Genomic DNA, 19,055 nt, shown 5'->3' on the forward strand with positions numbered 1-19,055 from the left:
GCCTGTACATTTACTTCTCAGGGAACCAGTGAACTTCTGACATTGTATGTGGAGTCATGTGAAGGGAAGGCTGCTCAATCACACTGGATCCATGTTTCTTTGTCAGCAAAAACAGGCTTAGTGCAGCGGGATTGCACTATGGGAGTGTCAGGAAGATGAAGGAAAACATGCTGCAGGCCCCCAGGTATTAGTCTGCCCACTGTTGTAGAACAGTCAATACAGAGGATAGGAAATTCCTAAATAATAATTGATAGTAATAATAAGACTTGAGTTGGTCTTTTCTTATTCTATGCTTCAAAGTTATGTTTTCCCCGGTTTTTAATTTTGTCTGGGATGATACTGTGTTTTTGTTTTTGGAGAAAAACAGTGTTGATCATACATTGATATTTCTAGATATTGCTGGGTAGTGGCACATAGGCATTCATTTTTAGATAATTCCCGTAAGCAGGAAGCAGAATCTCCCCAAGCAAGTGCATTGTTACTTACTGCCCCTTGAGAGATGGCAAACAGCTGAAATGGAGAGAGAAGGAACATTCCTGTGGTGGATTCAATAGGTAGTGCCAGCAGGGTGTCCCCTGCTTCAATGTGCATTTTTTCTCTTGTCCACCACAGCCTTTCTCCTGCTGTGATTCTCCCCAGGGTCAGCAGGGTTTTTTTCCACTTGTATGCAGTGCCTGTGTGGCCAGTGTGTGATGCAGAGCCCAAGAGGAACGCAAAGAGGAATGCAAAACGAGTCTTTGCGAGAACAAGATAAACTATTAGGATCAGTTCTCTCTGCAATACAAGATATTTGCAGCTACAGCCACAAATATCAGTTCCCTTAAAACTGTTAGCATACTTTGTTCTATCCCAGGGTCATTCTTTAGTCAGGGACTTTTATGTCCTCGACACGGTATCTATATATGTATTTGTCAATTCTTTTTTTCCTTTTCTCTGTCTTGATTTTTTTTTCAACCCATGAGCTCTAGTTTTTCTCCTGATTCTCTCCTCCATCCCATTGTGTCAGGGTGCTTGGAATTGGGGATGAGACATCACATCATTTGTGACACAAAACACATGTTCACAAACACAATCATCCAAAGCAAGCATTTAAAAGTTTTATTGCATACACACTGACTGATCCACCAAGAGATCCCAGAAGTATGATTAGCCAGCACATCTTGGATTGAATAAGGTGTGGAATTGGTAGGCTCAGGACCTTGCAGGCAGTGGTGTCCTCTGCCTAAGTTACATTACTCTCCTATTCTCCTTGGAATTCTTTATACCCTGAGCTGGGTCATGCACTCTACGCATGGCCAACACAAAAATGTATGGTGTAATGCAAAGGGGGCAACCAATCTACGACTTATTGCCAGTATCTTGTTACTCTTATGAAAACACCATATTGGCCACATAAGTTCCTTCATTGTTTCAGTGTGATTTCTGTGCACTGTATACTTTATTCTCCATTTAGGTTTTTAGATTCAGTATGGTTACTGTGGCTGCAGCCGTGCTTGTGACACTGAGAATCATTTTAGTTCAGGCATGTAGGACTGAAGGTTACGTTCAGGCGGTCAGACAATCCATACACATCCCTGGGAAGGGAGGGAGTGAGCGGATGACTGTGTGGTGCTTAGCTGCTTGTTTGGTTAAACCACAACAACCTAGCAGGTCAGATCCTTTAAAAAGAAATCTGATGTGTTTATTGTATGGTACCATGCCACCTAATGATCATCAGCATCCACTGCAAGCTGTAGAGACTGGATGATGTCATACAGTGTAGCAGCAGTCTCAAATTCATGGATTGAGTCAAGATGTGACTGGAGGAAGCCATGGGAAGCAATGAAGTGTAATTACCTCTCCTATGAACACAGGCTGAGAAAGGTGAGGCTCTTCAGCCTGGAGAAGAGAAGGCTCTGAGTTGATCCGATAGTGGCCTTTCAGTAACTAAAGGGAAGCTACAGGAAAGGGGCCAGACTCTTTAGAAGGGTTTGTGGTGATAGAACAAGGGAAAATGGTTTCAAGCACAAAGAGGGTAAATATAGGTCAGATATAAGGAAAAAGTCTTTAACAATGAGAGTAGAGATGCACTTGATCAGGTTTCCCAGAGATGTGGCTGATGTCATATCCATGGAAACTCTCAAGGCAAGGCTGGACCAGGCCCTGGGCAACCTGACTGAGCTGTGCATGTCCCTGTTCATTGCAAGGGAGTTGGACTAGATAACCTTTAAAGGTCCCTTCCAACTCTGAGGATTCTATGATTCTATGAGGTGCAAAATAAAAATAGTTTGATGGGCTGTAGCCTCTAGCTGACATAATTCCTGGCACATTCTTATTTTAGTTTTGCTTAAGCACCCAATTATTCTAGTATAATTCTTTGAACTGAAGATGGAGCTAATATCTTGTCCTGACATCTAGCTGATGGTGTGGTCAGCATCTAAGAAGACCGATAGTACAGACATACTATATTAAGTATAACCGTCCTGGGAAGTTGAACAAGTGTTTTGGAAAACTTAAAATTTTTTAAAACTAGATTAACACATTAATTGCAGTAGAAAGTGTTAGAACAGAATGGTGCTTAGGTTTAGTTTTTTGTCTCTACATGCGGGTTCTGTGAGCCTCCCTAAGTGGCCGTGGGAGAGGAAGGGCAAAGAAGAAGAAAGGATAAAGAGAGAAAAGAAAATAAGAAAATATCACTTAACTTCTACAAGTGAAACAAATGTTGATTAGTGTTTCACCCTCTTTTCTGTGGAATTCGCCACCTACTTTAGAATTAAGCTATGATACAGCTAAGGTTGCTGGGCATTCCATCAAATCTAAGTAACCTGTTACTAGTCTGTCACTGGGGCTACAAAAATAAAAATCTGCTACATTTACGCATCTTTATTTTTTAGCTAGAAGTAAGCTGAATGAATTATTGGCTCGAATTAGTAAGGTAGTGTTGGGGATAAGGCGGCTATAGCTAGGAAATTTTACAATAGATGTAAACTGTAAATCCAGCGATGACTTTTTTTCTTTTACTGAAGTTGTTCAGTCACCTTTGACCCCACAGCACTGTACCTTGGCATCTTTCTGTAAATTTGGATGTATTACAAGTACTGTAGCTGGCCTAATCAGATGCAGTTTCCCAGGAATGCAGAGGCAGCCCCATTCTCAGTTGTTGTCTTTAGTTTGAGTGTTTGAATGTATTTTTGCTTAGTTCTCCATCTACTTAAGTAAGAATAAGCTTTTTAATGATAAGAAGTGAAACACTGTAACAGGTTGCCCAGGGAGGTGGTGGTGCTCTGTCTCATGGGACACTAAAGGTCAGGCTGGGCAGGACCCTGAGAAATGTGAGGTAGCTATAGATGTCCTTGTCTATTTCTGGGGAGTTGGACTAGATTACCTTTAAAGGTCCTTTCTGACTCAAACAATTCTATAATGTTATGATACATAGGTCACTCCAAAAGTAATGCCTCTTATTTATTTCCATGGAAACTGCAACTGATACAAAGAGCACAGTAACACATTCAGAGAGCAAATTCCCAGCTACAAAATGCTATTTTTCAACATAGTTACCACCACTAGCTATGCATTTTTGGCAGCAGTGAACAAAAGCCTGCATGCTGTGCTTGTAAAAATCTGCATCAGGAGAAGTGTACCAGAAATCATATCTCTGCTTTAGAGATAGGAAAGGTATTTTTAAATACCCTGTGCTGCTTATTTTTAAGAGTATAAATCATCTTTCTCTGATGTGATGGAACAGTTTAAAATTAAAGAATACTTTTGCTTCCTTGGTGGGATTAATTGAGGTTATCTGTTTTCTTTGGTATTTAAGCTCACAGAGAATACATCAAAACAATGATCTGAAGTAGAAATACATTTGAAAAAACATATTTGAACTCATGCAATTGTAGGGCTGCATGAACGGAGCTTTTAAGAGATAGCTTTTCGTCTTTGAATGCAGTCATGAAAATTGACATAGCAGAAATGCTAAGTCACAGCCTGAAACAGTGATTGAGTGCCTGGTGGGAATGCAGAGCCAACCCTGGGGAGTTGCAGTGCACCTGAGTGACTGAAAAAGCTGGAACCAGTATCTACCCCTTTCCAGAGCTCATTTAAGGGCTGGCAGCAGAGGTGAGGGCATCTTTCTAAAGATCCCTGCATGCCAGAAGTCATGCAAAGGTAGGCAGTATTTTTTTCTCCTTTGTTTATGTGTTATGTGTCCTTTGCTGCATCTGGCCTTATTCTCATTTACTGTAGCCTAAGATTGTGCCACTCTGCAGTTATTACTGTTCTTTCCATCACATTACAGCATTATGACTGGCAATATAGCAGTTCCTAAAATCTCAAGTAATACCTTCTGTTGATTTATTAAAACAAAATGTGTATTTGAACAAAAATGCATGTTCTTGGTAGCAAGGTGATTTGGACTTTGGTTGACAAAGAAATTCCGTATGTAACTCTGTGGGATTTTTTTTTCTAATTATGGGGTCATTGTCAAAAATGAAGAGCATGTAGAAGAGTAGCTGATTCTCTGTAGATACATTTTATTTTGCTTTTCAGTGATTTGTAGATGATTTACCTGGAGTGTACGTAAACTGAACCTTAAGCATGCCTTGTGTTGTCCTTGTTCTTACCTATCACCTGCCTTCTGGCATTTCATTCTTTCACGGTCACTTGTACAGAACTGTGGCATGGAAACAACAAGCTTGAAAAAGACCTCTAAGAACATCCTTTCCAACTGTCCCCCATCAACAATATTTCCTACTAAACTATGTCCACCAGTACAACATCTAAACACTTTTTAAACACATTCTGATATGTAAAGATTTAAACCCTCTATGACCCCAACCTTACAAGGAGAAGAACATCATTATTCTTGTGCTTGACATCCCTTATCCAGCTAGGTGAATTCTAAGAATTTAAGAATTACAGACAGAAGGTAAACCTCATAACTATATGATAAAGGAAAACAGCTTTGTGCAAATCTTGATGTTCTATTTGGTGTAGGTAGAGAGCTAGGGAAAGCTGATGGGGAAAGTTCTATTATTTGTATTTCTTTATTAGAGATTCTAGATCTATGTATTTAGTGTTTTAAAGGCCTGCAATTAGTGACTTTTTAGTGTGCCCTTTAGTTTGAGCACTCATATAGATATCTACATGACAAATGTTAAACCTGCAGCCATTCCTTTTATAAGCTTCCCAAAATATAAGAAAATTCAAAATTTGCTATTTAAATTTGAGTCTTTGTACTTCCTAGGATGAGGCCCTGTGGTGGTGTGCTTCCTCTTTTGGCCAGACTAAACAATATGACTGAGTCAACCATCTTTCCCCATAAATAGTGAGCAGCTGAGAGCTCCTTGAGTTTTCTTGCACAAAAGTTGGCTGTATCCCCTCTTGAGAAGGAAAACCTCTTGAGAGGTGCAGAGATCCCTTATGCTTTAACATCAAGCTGCCTTGCAAATTTAAGTACTTGGTAAGTGACTAATACCTTTAAGATTCTTAAGCTTTGCTAATACTGTATCTTTGATTGTGCACGTATAATCCCTCAGACAATAAGCCATTAAGTTTGGGAGTTGGACTGGATTTGGCTGTGCCTGAGCAGCTTACCTCTGTGATTCAAGAAGTTTAGAAAGCAAGGGGTTCTACTCTGAACCACCGTGTGACTCAATGGTAGGATCTCCTGGATAAATGTGTTTAACCATGTCTAATGTGCAGTAAATAATCAAATGTACTTTGCCATCTTCAATCTTGTTCAGTCACTGTCTTATTTACAACTAAGCTTCATTAAATCACTGCGTTATATCAATAAATATGTTACTGCTTCTTTCTTAAGAGTGGAGTGTATTCTTTCTGTCTGTGGCAGTCCATTGATGTGTTCCATTTCTTTTATTTCCTCAGTGGCTTTTCTAATTCTTGTGCTCTAAAAAAGGAGACGTTCTGAGATTGAGGTTATCTCTTCTTTTAGTTATGGTAGAATCAAGTGCAAGACAGAATTTCTGAACTTCCTTTAGAATTTATTCCAAAGACAAACTTAGAATTTCCTGGGAATTAGCTTTTACTTTGCATCATAACACAAGTTGCAAAAGAAGTGTTTTGTTACCTGGAATTTAAGCTGTATTGACTTGTCCAAATGAGATAGGAAGGCTGTAAAAGCTTGCAGGCTTTTCTGTTTCAGGTATAAGTGTATGCAAAGTGCTAAGCAGATTAAAGCAACTTAGTGTTGCAGAATACAAGTTTGCTTGGATTAGAGAGCAAATACAAGCATCAGGACTAGTTGGTGGGATGAAGAAACCTCAGGACAAGTTTATCAATCAGGTTTTAATTAAAAAAAAATATTTTACTGGCTCTATGTAACCAGTATTTTGGAAATTTCCAATCTTGATAATTGCTACAAAAGCAACTCTAGCAATCTTCAGTCAATTGATTTGCGTATTCAGTTGTAATACTAGTTAAGAATGCTTACTTTCTCTAAGGTGGCAGAGTTATCTTCAGTATGTTTTGGAAAAGTTCAGCAAATTCTGTTTCTAAACCATATGGAAATTCTCCTATAATGGGAATCTTTGTCCCACCTTTTTTGTATTTTATACTTTTTGGGTATTAGTCTTAGCTTGAGAGAAAAGTTTTGTTTTGCTTTTCAGTATCTTCTCTGTTGTAAAGACCACTTATCAATTCTATCTTATTGATCATTTATTATAAATTTAAGTGTTTTGTCTACCAGAATACAATTATTGTGCAGTTTATATTATTAATTCCAGTTCTAGGTTGCTCTTCAGGTTTTGTATCATGAACATCCATTTATATGTTTATGATAGATATTAGAGACATAGTACTACTTAGTAGGTGATCCAGATGGGCAGCAGTATTATAGCTGTTTCTGGTATTACATGGAAATATGCACAGACCTCTAAAATAACTAGATGAAGAAAATTAGCGAATGCGCTGGTTTTGGTAAAAATGGTAGGCTCTGGCTCAGTATTCTACTACGCAGTGCTCTGTGTAGTTGGAAGGAAGAAAACAAGACCATTAAATGATGGCAAAGCAGAAGATGTAGATGGTTTTCTGTGAAGTGAGTGAAATTTGCTCTCTTGAATATTTGAAGTTCACGTTTGAAATTAGTTACTGAGTTTTTATTTTGAATAATTTACTACGATAATTTCTTGAAGAAGAAACCTTTGCAGAATATGGTAGTGCAGTAGTTACTGCCTTACTTACGCCTATGCAGTATTAATGCTAGTTGTTTTTAATACTATAGAATAATTAGTAAGTAAGGTCATCCCATGAAGAACCAGATGAACCTAAAGATGAACCAGAGAACTGTTGCTGATATTTCTAAGCTTTGGGAAAAATAGTAAATCACAATCCTGTAAATGCAGTAGTAGCCATAGAGGAATACATTACATTGTATTCATATATTTTATATCTTCGCAGATGTATAATAATAGGAAGTTGCCTGTTAGAGTTGCAATTTAAATCATTTTTTCAAATAGAGAGATAAAACAGCAACAAGTAGAACTTTGTTAATGTAATGACAGTATAATTTTCCAGTCTCCTTGAAGTTAAGGGTGAGACTGGGGTTGCCAGCGCTGGTATACTGTTTAAATTGAAGTGTAGAGAAATAACGTCAAGACTTTGTTGTCCTTTTGGTGGCAGTACTGGCTAACGTAATGCTTTGTGGATGGTGTTGTACTTGCCCATTCAATTCTTTTGCAGTCCTTAGAGCTCTAGTCTTTCTTTAAGCTTCTTTCATTTGCTTGTTTCTGTAAGTAGTCTTAAAAGGTATTGTTCACAAAGGCTGTAGCTTGAAGACTGTTGGTATGTTGCTATGTAGAATATAGTTCTAAGTTGAGATCCTTGAGGTGGTAATAGAGAATGTATCTGTTCAGACAGTATTACATAATGTGGCTTGGTTAAGTTCCTTTCGTTCTGCAACTCGCGCAGCATCTTGATCCTGTGTTTAAAATAAGCAGGGTAGACTTTGCTCATTTACAAAAAAATGTGTGGGAAAAAAAAAAAAATGTTTACTGTACTGCTACTTGCAGTTATACCTTTTCAGGTGTAAGATTCTACACTTGCTTTTGTTAAACCTCATCTGGTTTCTTGCTATCCTCTCCAATCTGTCCAGGTCTTGCTGAATGGCAGCAGAGCCTTCAAGTGTGTCAGCCACTTCTCCCAGCTCTGTATCCCTGGTGTACCTGCTGAGGGTGGATGCTATCCCCTCATCAAGGTCATTGATGGAGATAATGAACAAGACCAGACCCAGCAGTGACCTCTGGGGAACACTCCTAGTTGCAGGTCTTCAACCAGATTCTGCACTGTCAATCACCACCCTCTGAGCTCTGCCAGTCAGCCAGTTCTCAACCCACCTCACTGTCCATTCATCTATCTGACATCTTCTCAGCTTTTTTATCAGGATGTCGTGGGAGACATTGTCAAAAGCCTTGCTGAAGTCAGGGTAGATGACATCCACTGCTCTCTGCCTATCTACCCAGCTGATGATGCCACCATAGAATGCTTGGCAAGGTTGGTTGAGCATGATTTTCCCTTGGTTAATCCATGCTGACTATTCCTGATGACGTTGTTCTCTTCTAATTGCTTAAAAGATGGCATCTAGAACAAGCTGTTCCACCACCTTTCCAGGTGCAGAGGTGAGACTAACTGGTCTATAGTTTCTTGAATCTTCCTTCTTGAAGACCAGAATGACATTGACTATCCTCCTGTCTTCTGGCAACTAACCTGTTCTCCAAGCCCTGTCAAAGATGATAGAGAGCAGTTTGGCAATCATATCTGCTAGTTCCCTCAGCCCACATGAATGCATTGCATCAGGGCCCATGTATTTGTTCATGTTGATCCCATGTAGACACTCCTGGACCACCCACTCCTCACCTAGAGGGAAGCTCTCTATTTCTGAGGCTTTCTCTCTTCCATCCAGGAGTCCCAAGGCAGAGTCTTTTAAGTGAAGACTGAAGCAAAGAAGGTGCTCAGCATCTCCACCTTCTTAGCATCCCCTGTTACCAGGACATCCCTGTTGTTCAGCAGAGCACCCACATTGTCTCTACTCTTCCTCCTACTGTTAACATACTTAAAAAAAACCCCTTCTTATTATCCTTGATTTTCTTTACTAGCTTCAGCACCAGGTGAGCTTTAGCCTTTCCCGTTGCTACCCTGCAGGCCCTGACAACACTCCTATACTCCTCCCAGGGGGACAGGCCCTTTTTCCACATTTCATAGACTTTTTTCCCTTTGATCTTATCCATGAGCTCCTTGCTCATCCATGCAGGTCTCCTGCCTCCCTTCCCTGATATCCTACTCTTAGGGATGCACTGATCATGAGCTTGGAAGTGCAGTTTAAATGTTGCCTTGCTCTCATGGGTCCCCTTATCTTTTAGCACTCTAGCCCGTGTGGTATATCCGAGTAGGTCCCAGCAGAAGTTGAAGTTGGCTCTCCGAAAGTCTGGGGTAGCAATCCTGTTTTTTTTTGCCTTACTTTTTCCATTCAAGGTCTTGAACTTCACCATTTTATGATTTCTACATCCCAAGCTGCCCCCAACCTTCATGTCCCTAACAACTTCATCCTTGTTTGTAAGAACAAGGCCCAGAAGCAACCCCTGCCTTGTTGGCTCCTCCACCACATGCTTGAGAAAATTATCTTCAACGCATTGTGGGAACCATTTGGACTATGCATCCCTGGCCATGTTGCTTACCCAGCAGATATCTGGATGATTCTTTTTACTAAACGTAGAGTACTACTTTTTTTTTGTCTGCATCATCATATGTTCAACAATTCCATGTTACTGGTATCAGTGAAGCAGTGTACACTGGAATGTGTTTTATCAGGTGGCTTTATCTCTGTCTTACTACAGAGTAGTATCATTTACTGTTTTATCACTACATCAGTAATACCATTTGAGGTAGGAAGACAGAGGGGCTGAGATGAAGTGTTGCGGTAGTCTTCTTATTTAATCCAATTCTCAGGAATGCCAGAAGTGAGTATGCCTTCAGATGCATTCTGTGCACAGTGGTCCTGACCACCTAGGACCTGGCTGATTGCCAGCAAGGATTTCAGAGTGTGCCTGTGGTGATTATGAGGGTCAAGTTTCTGATGTCTCCCTGAAGTGAGATGTAGTAACAGCTGTGCATTTCTATCCTGCTGCTGAACAGGAGTGGGATTCATTTTTTGATTCTGATTCATACACATGTGCTAGAGTGTATTTCTGATCATCTTTCAAATGGTGTTCAATTCACTTTCAGTTGGGTGTCTTGAAAGCACCTCCTACATCAGAAGACTCCAGGAGCTTCGAGTGAAGGAATAGACAGAATAATCAGCAGTTTTTGAAGGTTTTGTCAAGGAGTCTGGGCTGAGGAGGAGTCTCTTGGCAATATAAGGCATCAGTGACCCAGTGCAAATGGATATTTTTAGGGAAATGGGAAGTTCTGTTCTGGGTGCTTTAAGCCACTTCTTAGTATTGGTCCAGTAGTTTTATCTGTCTCTACTTCAATATTCCCATCAACTTGTTGTAAGATAAATTGAACTTGACAAAATGAAATTTACTCTTATACAGCCAATTTATGTGGATGATATTTTCTATTATAACTTGGTGTGGCAAGTATACAGAAAAAGGACAATAAATACAAAAGAGTAAAAAGTATTAAGTTCGACATTTTATGCCTTTGTTTCATGTAATTACATCATTGCGTTTAACAGCTTTTGTTCATACCAGTAAGATGCTGGCTTGTGAGAATTCTTCTAAGACTTCCTCTTTATTTTCCCCTCTTCCAAAATTTGTAATTTGTAATTTTGGAAGCTGCGGATTTGTAAGTTTCAGTTTGCCCTGTGTTTTTTCTCTGCTCTATCATTTTCCTTCCTGTGGTCCTCAGCCCATTCTAATTGCTGTCAAGTGCAGCAGCTGCTGCATCTGCATTGCTTAAATTGGTAATAATTTCTGTGTGTCTGTCTGGTCAAGTGAATTCACCTTTAACATCCAGCATAGACATACCATTCCCACAGTGCATCTTGGTTTTATTTCCTGTTATCTAATAACACGTTAGTGGATAGTCTTCATTAAGGAGAACAAAAGCTGTCCCACAAAATAAGGAAAAATGAAAAGGCACCGAATAAAACTGTTTTTTATGAGCAAGTGTCTCATTTAGAGCATTATTTTTGATATCCATAGACTGAGGTTGGGGGTGGGGGGGTTGATGGTTGGAAAATCATACTGTACATCTTCGTGTTATGTTGAACTCATTCTAGTGAGTTAAGATCAGCTCTCTTTCCCTACAACTTACTGTTTGATCAGGAGCATGCAAGTATCCAAGATGTAGAGCAACACAAAGGGATATTGTGTCTGTCCATGTAGCGTAAAAAACATAAGATGAGAGAACATAGTCTGAAAATATGATTACAAAGAAGTGATGATTAAAACAGAAAAACATCAAACATAATTCCTCAAATAATGGCCCTTTCAGAACAAAGAACAAGTATCACTGCTGGGGTGGTGTGTTTACATTGATATTTCAGTAGCTGCATTTTTTTCTTTACCTACAGGCACGCAGGGGAGAATTAATTAAATAGACAGTTAGTGTAAAATCACAAAATAATTACCAGTAATGTGTTTAAAAATCACCTTTGGTAAGCTTACTTTCTTTGCTCTTTTTTGTGCAGTGTAGAGCTCATATAATAAACATAACGTGTCAATAAGATATGGGGGAAAACCATGTGAAGGATGCTTTTAAAGGTGTTTGTTTCTATTGTATATCTTGTTTACTTAGTTTGCTCATTCCTATACATCAGAAACTCAGCTGCACCAGCAATGTGATGTAAGGAAGATTCGTGGTAGTATAAAGTAAGGGAACTGGAGACAGAAAATACGAGGGAAAGGGATTCATTAAAGCTTAGTTCCTCTCTGCCACTCATTTTGTTGTAAAGCTGTTAAACATTCTTCAGGCTTATTTTTCATGATTCCATAGAAACTCTACAACCTTGCTAGTATAATTTAACAAAATATCTGTAATTCCAAAAATTACAGTACAGCTGTAAAATTGCCAGGTGGTAGTAATGCTGCATGTTTGTACTGGTGCATCTAAAGAACTGTGGTCATTCCTTGGCACTAGCATGCTTGTTTTAGCACACTTAATTTTATGGTAGTAACCATGTATTGACTCTTCTGTCTTTCAACTCTTCCTAGTTTCCTGCCCCTCACTTTGATGGTAGCTTCCTCTGTATTTAAATCCAGTGTCAAACTGGTATACTAGAAACAACTTGGAATTTGCAAATGATGTGAGCATTAGAGTTGTCTCCTTTTTGAGGTAAGAGCTATTTTACGGCTTCTGTTTTGACAGGACAGGGCAAAAAGAGAAACTTGTCATTTGTCTTTGATTTTGTGATGTCCCTGTCAGAGCTACAGGATTTTCATGAACTCCTAATATTCAGTGCATGCTGTGCAGTGCATGTATTTGGATTTCTTTCTGATGCTTTTTGTATGGTCTTCCTCTGCATTTCATAACATGTCCCATACTCCTAGGCAGTAGGCCCCTGCCATATTTGGTAAGGTGACTCTGAGAGCTTTCCCACTTGCCTTGTCTGATGAGTGTCACACTTGGGCCATAGAGCTGGTTGAGGCATCCTGGGGTGACTGTTTCCTGAATACTGTTGGGATCTTCCTTGCCTTTGTGCCTCAGTGCATGCATGCACTGTGTATGTAGATAAAAGCCTTTGAGAGGTTGACTGATTTCCTTCCACGGTCCTGGTATTTCCTTGAATTCGTTGATCAGAAAACTAAGACTCAGTTAGGGGTGTTAGAAAGCAGACATTCTTGGTGCCAGAAGCACGAGGGGATCCTTCCAAATCAAATTGCACATCTTTGCACAAACGATCTTCAGCTTATACACGTTAACGTTACACGTGTTGCATATAGAGGGGTTTTCCCATACAGTCCATACATATTCAGTACTTTCCCCAAAACAATTAACATTAGATTCCGCCTCTTTGCCTTGATCGCACAGTACTTGCTTTCACAACTGGCAGAACTTTCCCTTATCTGCTTAATATGAAGACTTGAGGGAACTCCCTTATCTGCTCAATAAAGACTGTTCAGTGTATCATCCTTATCTACTTCCTGTTTTCAAGCTATAGAGTCACTCATCAACAGACAATGGCAAATTTAATAATATCATTACAACCAGCCTGATTCTGTGACTAATGGGGTTGGGGGACCCATGGGCCCATACCAAAGGAAAGGGGGAAAAAGGGAAAGGATAAGGAGATGGGTCTAAAACCAAAACAGTGGCAACAATCTTGGGAAGAAAGCTAATTTACTGAATAAGATACTGGAATGCAAAATAACAAAATATAATACAATATAACTAATTGAAGCCAATAAATCAAATGAATGAGAGAGTGTGCAAAAACCGAGAGTCTTATTCTAATACTGAAGACAAAATGGCTAGGGAGCACACACGCTACAGAGATGAGCAGAAAGGGGAAAAAGGGATGTCTCATGACCTGCAGTTTTTATCTTTCCCTCTGAATGGAAAATGGAAACAGAACAGTGAACAGACTTCTGCGGTATGTAGTTCTCTTATGAGAGAGGTATATGTGGATCTACCGGTGGTCCATGGAGCTGGAGCATTAACTTTTTAAATCCCAGTACTCTGTGTGATGTAATGGTGTGGAATACTGATAACAAAAATCATAAAGCCAGGACAAACTTGTATCACTGGAAGTAACTGAAAAAAGGTCTTACTGAGGTTTCCTTACCTCTGCTTCTTCATGAGTGTGAAGAGCTTTTTACCAAATGACCAGTCACCATCTGCAGTAAAAGTCAGTAAATAGACTCCAGCCTTTGGGTACCAATTAATTCTCTACAAAAATTGAAATAATTCCTTTTTCTCCTTATTTCTCTTTTTATGACTCTTATTCAAGAGTTCTCAAGTATTGGATTGCTACAAAACTTCTTTGTATAGGATGGGATTAGTGATTGATGTGTGATGGTATTTCTAGTCATTTTGCTTATTTTTTGTAATGTAAAATAGTTTTCTGTAGTGAGTTTAAGTGTTTAGACAAAGAAGATTTGTCCTGTGATGAATGATAACCTGACTGAATTGATAAGAACAATTCTAGGTAATTTACGCAGACCTACTTTCTTTCATATAACTGGAAATATATAGTAGGGATAAAAATGGTTTGGGATCTTCAAAGATATCTCTTGTCTTGTGCTGATCCAGCTGCTAGCTTTGCTCTAGACCTCTAGTATCCCCACTCTCTGTTCCTTTTTCCCTTTCTTTCTTTTTTTTTTTTTTTTTTTTTTTTTTTTTTTTTTTTTTTTTCCCCCCACCCTCTAGTCTGCTGCAGCTGTTGGAATTTCATCATTGTCTCAATTTCCTATTAACATCACAGACTCTTCAGTTTCAAGGGGAATGTCAGCTGTGTGCCATGCATAAGTACTATTGCTTGGCAATCTGTATCTAAAATATTTATTACAGTGTTGAAAAGCTGTATTCCTTGGTAAGAGGCACACTTAACATTGAGAAGCATTGAATAGTGAGAAATGCATACTTGTGAGAAAGTTTTTTAACATTGTTGGTATGATCTGCTTTTTGAACTCCTTTGTACTGTATTTTGTCTTATCAGTATTCAATTTAACAATAGGTGACAGTATATTTATTCCTTTTGGCAGTCTCAGTGCCATGTAATTCATATATTCTTCCCTTTGGATCTCCTTAACGCTGGTCTTACTTTTTTGATTAATGTATTATACTTGTGCAGAGAGAGTATCTGCAACATAAATCACAAACCCTAGGACAGCGCCTGTATATTTAATTTATAAACTGCTGGGACACAGAATAGGCTTTTCAGTCATGATGAACAGGAGGCATGTTGATGTGTACCCTATATGCATGTATCTGTGTACCAAAAGAAATGGTGTGAGTGTGGATTAATAAAAAGTCATGGACAACATGTTATCTCTGATGCAGAGCTGCACTTTTCATATGCGTGACCATTGCAGATGTGTAAATGTTACCTGTCATTGTTTGTTGACTCATTTGAGCAATGGATGCATGTTGTTAATTCCGTTGTGCAAGCATGGCCTTACTTTATGCCATCAAAGACAGTTTAAAGTAAAATACTGCTCACTGGAATTTCTGTTCCTCTCTGTCAGGAAGTGGCAAGGGTTTTTGCACAACTCTTGGTGAATTCTGGATATTTTTCTCTCTTCTAATGCAGCTATTTCATCAAATCCTTTGCTGAGAACAGAGAATGTGGGTCCTTTTGCAGTTTTAGTTTTTTGTACAGTGCATGGTTTTAGGATGCTTTCCTGAGAACAGGGGTTGCAAAGCTGAAGATTTGCCGGAGTGTAATGCTTGACATTGGTATTTATCTGCTGTGGTAGTATATCATGCTGACAGTGAACACAAAACCAGCCAAGGGATGGGTGGTGAATGTTTGAGATGATGTGACTAGAGCATTGTTTTGAAAAAAAAGATCCTGTTTAGAATAAGCAGAAAAGAAATTTCTCTGCAAATGACTGTTCAGTTTTATCTATGAGGACTTAATCTCTGAATGATTGCTGCTTCTCTGCTATGAGCAGAATACAGCAGTTACTCAAAAACTCCTCAGCGTCACTAAAATAATCTACATTGTATCTTGCTACTGCTCTTCTCTTTAGGATACCATAATTTTGTCTATCATAGAATTACTTGAGTTGTAGTGGACCTTTAAAGGTGATCTAGTGCAATGAACAGGGACATCCATAGCTAGATAATATTCCTCAGAGCCTGGTCCAGCCTCACCCTGAGTAGGCATGGGGCATCCACCAACATCTCTGGGCAACCTGTTCCAGAGCTTCATTACCTTTATTGTAAAAAAAAACATTTTCCTTATATCCAGTTTAAATCTCCCCTCTTTTACTTTGAAAAAGTAGCTGAGGTACTTCTGCTTTTTGTTTTGAACATGCAAGGAGACAAACATCCATTGTCTACCCATATACTTATGAAGACGTAGATTAAAAGTTAATAGAAGATTGTATGTAGAGAGATTTGAACCTTTGGGGTTTCTACAGAGATGCTCTGCAAGAAGCACAACTATTGTCCATTTTTCTGAAGAGATTTTAATGAAGTGAATGCAGTGTGGTGTTACCCATTCTATAGGTTTAGTTATTTTAGTGGTAACAGCTAGTGGTCATTGGTTGTAAAATCCATAGATATATTGTCTTTAAGGAAGGTCCCCTCAGAGTGAGTTGTTTGCTAGCAGAGCTGGTGCATACTGACATCTCATATCTAGTAGTAATCCTGAGTGTGGCATGCTGAAAAAGATGAAGTGGTGGTAGTTGCAAATGCAGTTTCACTAAGTTCTCACTTACTTTGGTCGGTCAGAGTGAAAGCAGGGTCTTGCTGTGTGACCTAGGCAGAAAGTGATGAATGTATGGCTCCATTACACAAAACCTGAGAATGTTTCTCCACTTTGAGGCTCTTGAAATTCCCCAGTGATGAAGACTAAAATACCCTGTGTTTTAGTACTTCAGTTAGGCTGCTCTGTACTGAAGAATGTTTGCTGATATGAAGGCAGAAATGAATACCTTTGGTGCTCATCTTTGATTTTCTAAGTTGAAGACACCCTTGGTTGAAATCTTAATGAGATTTTAAGAAGCTTTGAGGATTGCAGATCATGTCTCTTAGACTGTGAATCAGCACATTTTGAGTTAAGAGGAATGCAATGGTATTGTGATAGTCTTGGATGGATCTTTCTGTTTCTTATTTTTACTAATCAGAAGGGATTTGCTTTCTTAAGCTGGCTGTGACTTTTGGCCTCATGATTTTATGTGTTCCACTCAGGACAGAATGCTCAGCTTCTCTCCACTTCATGTTGAATACCAGTAGTTGAAAACTTTATCTGGTATGGTTAATATTCTCATCAAGCAGTGCTGAAATTGCATTTTTATTTTTTGTTTATTTATATTTTTTAACCTAGTGGTTGTGATTACTTAAATGTACTTTAAGCAATGTTTTTAAACTCTGCAAGCACTGGTCTGAAAAAAAGTGTTGGAAACAGACTGACAGCTTGTTCTGGGGTTGTGGAACACTTATGTGGTTTGTTCTGTGAATGACGGTTTTTGTATAGACTTATCTTTCTACAGGTTTTATCAAATCCTGTCTACTTTCTCCTGCCAAATAAATACTGCCTAATAATTTACAAATATGTTCCTTCAGCTTAATCATTTATAAATAATAAAACCTTTTTTTGACTTAAACATGTGCAAGTCATTGACAGAAGTTCATAGCAGCTTATAATGTGCTGTGTCTGGCAGTGTTCTTTGAAGAACCAGTGGTACTCCAGAAAATCAGCTATACATTATGATGTTCCCAGTAGGCATCTTAAGAGAATAAAAGAAAATAATGTCTTTACTATGCACCATGGTAGTAGGTGCACTAGACTTTAATGTATTTCTCATTCTTAAACTGAGCAATTGAATTCTTAGTTATTTGCAGGATATGAAATGATTTATCTGCAGAATCTGTGCCTTCGTATATGGCATTAGTAGCTAGTTATAATTTAAACGTTTAGACTGTTGCGAAAGCATTCTAAACAATTGCTTCATAAACAATTTGAATAAGTGTTTTGAATTCTTTAGAATTCTGTGTTCTTACTTATTTTCCATGTTGTTGGCTTCTACTCTGTTAAAATACTAATGGTAGTGTCATCCAAAGTTGGGAAATAACAACTCCCATGTAGTGCTAGAAAGCAGGCATTCTTTATTCATAACACTGGGGATGGATATCCTGGACCAAGCCAAGTGCACCAGCCTGAAGTTGGCTACATTGTTTATACATTTAGAATATACATATGCAACACAACTTATTTGTTACTTTTCTGAGAACTCAGTGAATGTATGTTAATTTCACTTGAGTGTGTGCAAAACAGCCCTCTGGTGGTCATCAGTGGTCCCAAGACCCCTGTTCTTCATCATTCTTTGTGTTCCTCCTCTTGACTGTCAGATGACCCTTTTTGATTTTCTGACCAAGTTGGCTGCTTTTTATAGTTGGTTCTGCAAGGACAAGCAGTTCTTCTGTCAGTTAGCCCCTCTCTGTCTCATTTCATTCTTCTTTAGTTAATATATGACCACCCAAGTCAGCATGACTCTCAAAGATAAGACCTGTTCATTGTTAGTTTCCTAAAGCTTATGTCAGCCTAACCGTTATTATCGGCCTTTAAATTTTAACTTTTACTATTTGTGACTTCTATCTACGAGATAATTAATCTTACTGATATCAGTAGAATTGCACACTCCATCTGCAGCACCACCTCGAAGGAAAGAAAAGCAAGGAAAGGCAGATTTTGTCCATGTCATTCACTTATAAATAAGTCCTTGCAGAATAATAAGGCCATTGTCATTGGCTTCCTTCCCCCCTCCCACTGAACAGTAATAGACTTCACATAAGAATAAAATCCCTTTAGCTGGGTACCTTTTTACGAGAGGTCTGTATTATATTACATGCTTCTAGCTGCTGGCTCAAATTTCTGAAGTAGGAGAAGCAGGATTTTTCTGATTACAAGCTAAAGTTTGAATTTCCAGCCCCACTGCACTCCAAACCTGCTGGCTGCACCAGGCTTGTGGATTTGTTAATGTTCAAGCTACGTTCTTACCATTCTTTTCTCACAGGAAAATATCTGTAAGTGACCGTCTAAAATTCCTTTCTCTGCTGGATTTCCTGTCACCCTCAGGAACTTTCGTGTCTTCTTTATTTTGAATGTTAGTATACCTCTTAAAAATAACCAGCCTGGGGAATGGTGATAGATTAGTGCCATTTGGGTAAAGGAACATCTGTTGAAGTATATAATTCCTACCTCATTTTAAAAGTACATAGTGTCACTTTATTTTTGCTTGCATTCAGTATGTATTTTATTTCTAGTTTTTATTCATAAAACAGCATTATTGCAGCACTAGGTTTTTTTGTTGTTTAATTCATGTGTCATTAGTTCCATTAAGGTTTGATGCTTGATCTCACAAAGATTTTATTCCTAAAGTTTTCATCCATAAAGCTTGGTGTCAACAACTGTTACAATCTGATGTATTTTGGGGGAAGAGGAAGGAAGAAAA

General features: G+C 38.7%; 1 protein-coding gene across 2 annotated transcripts in view; it reads left to right on the forward strand.

Annotated features, from left to right (window-relative positions):
* Positions 1–19,055, forward strand: part of TSPAN9 (tetraspanin 9) — a 119,205-nt gene that overhangs the window by 649 nt on the left and 99,501 nt on the right. The gene's annotated exons all lie outside the window — the stretch shown is intronic.

This window comes from Lagopus leucura, unplaced genomic scaffold (assembly GCF_019238085.1).
Source record: "Lagopus leucura isolate 7727_CA_CO unplaced genomic scaffold, USGS_WTPT01 Super-Scaffold_100001, whole genome shotgun sequence".
NCBI classification, from domain to species: domain Eukaryota; kingdom Metazoa; phylum Chordata; class Aves; order Galliformes; family Phasianidae; genus Lagopus; species Lagopus leucura.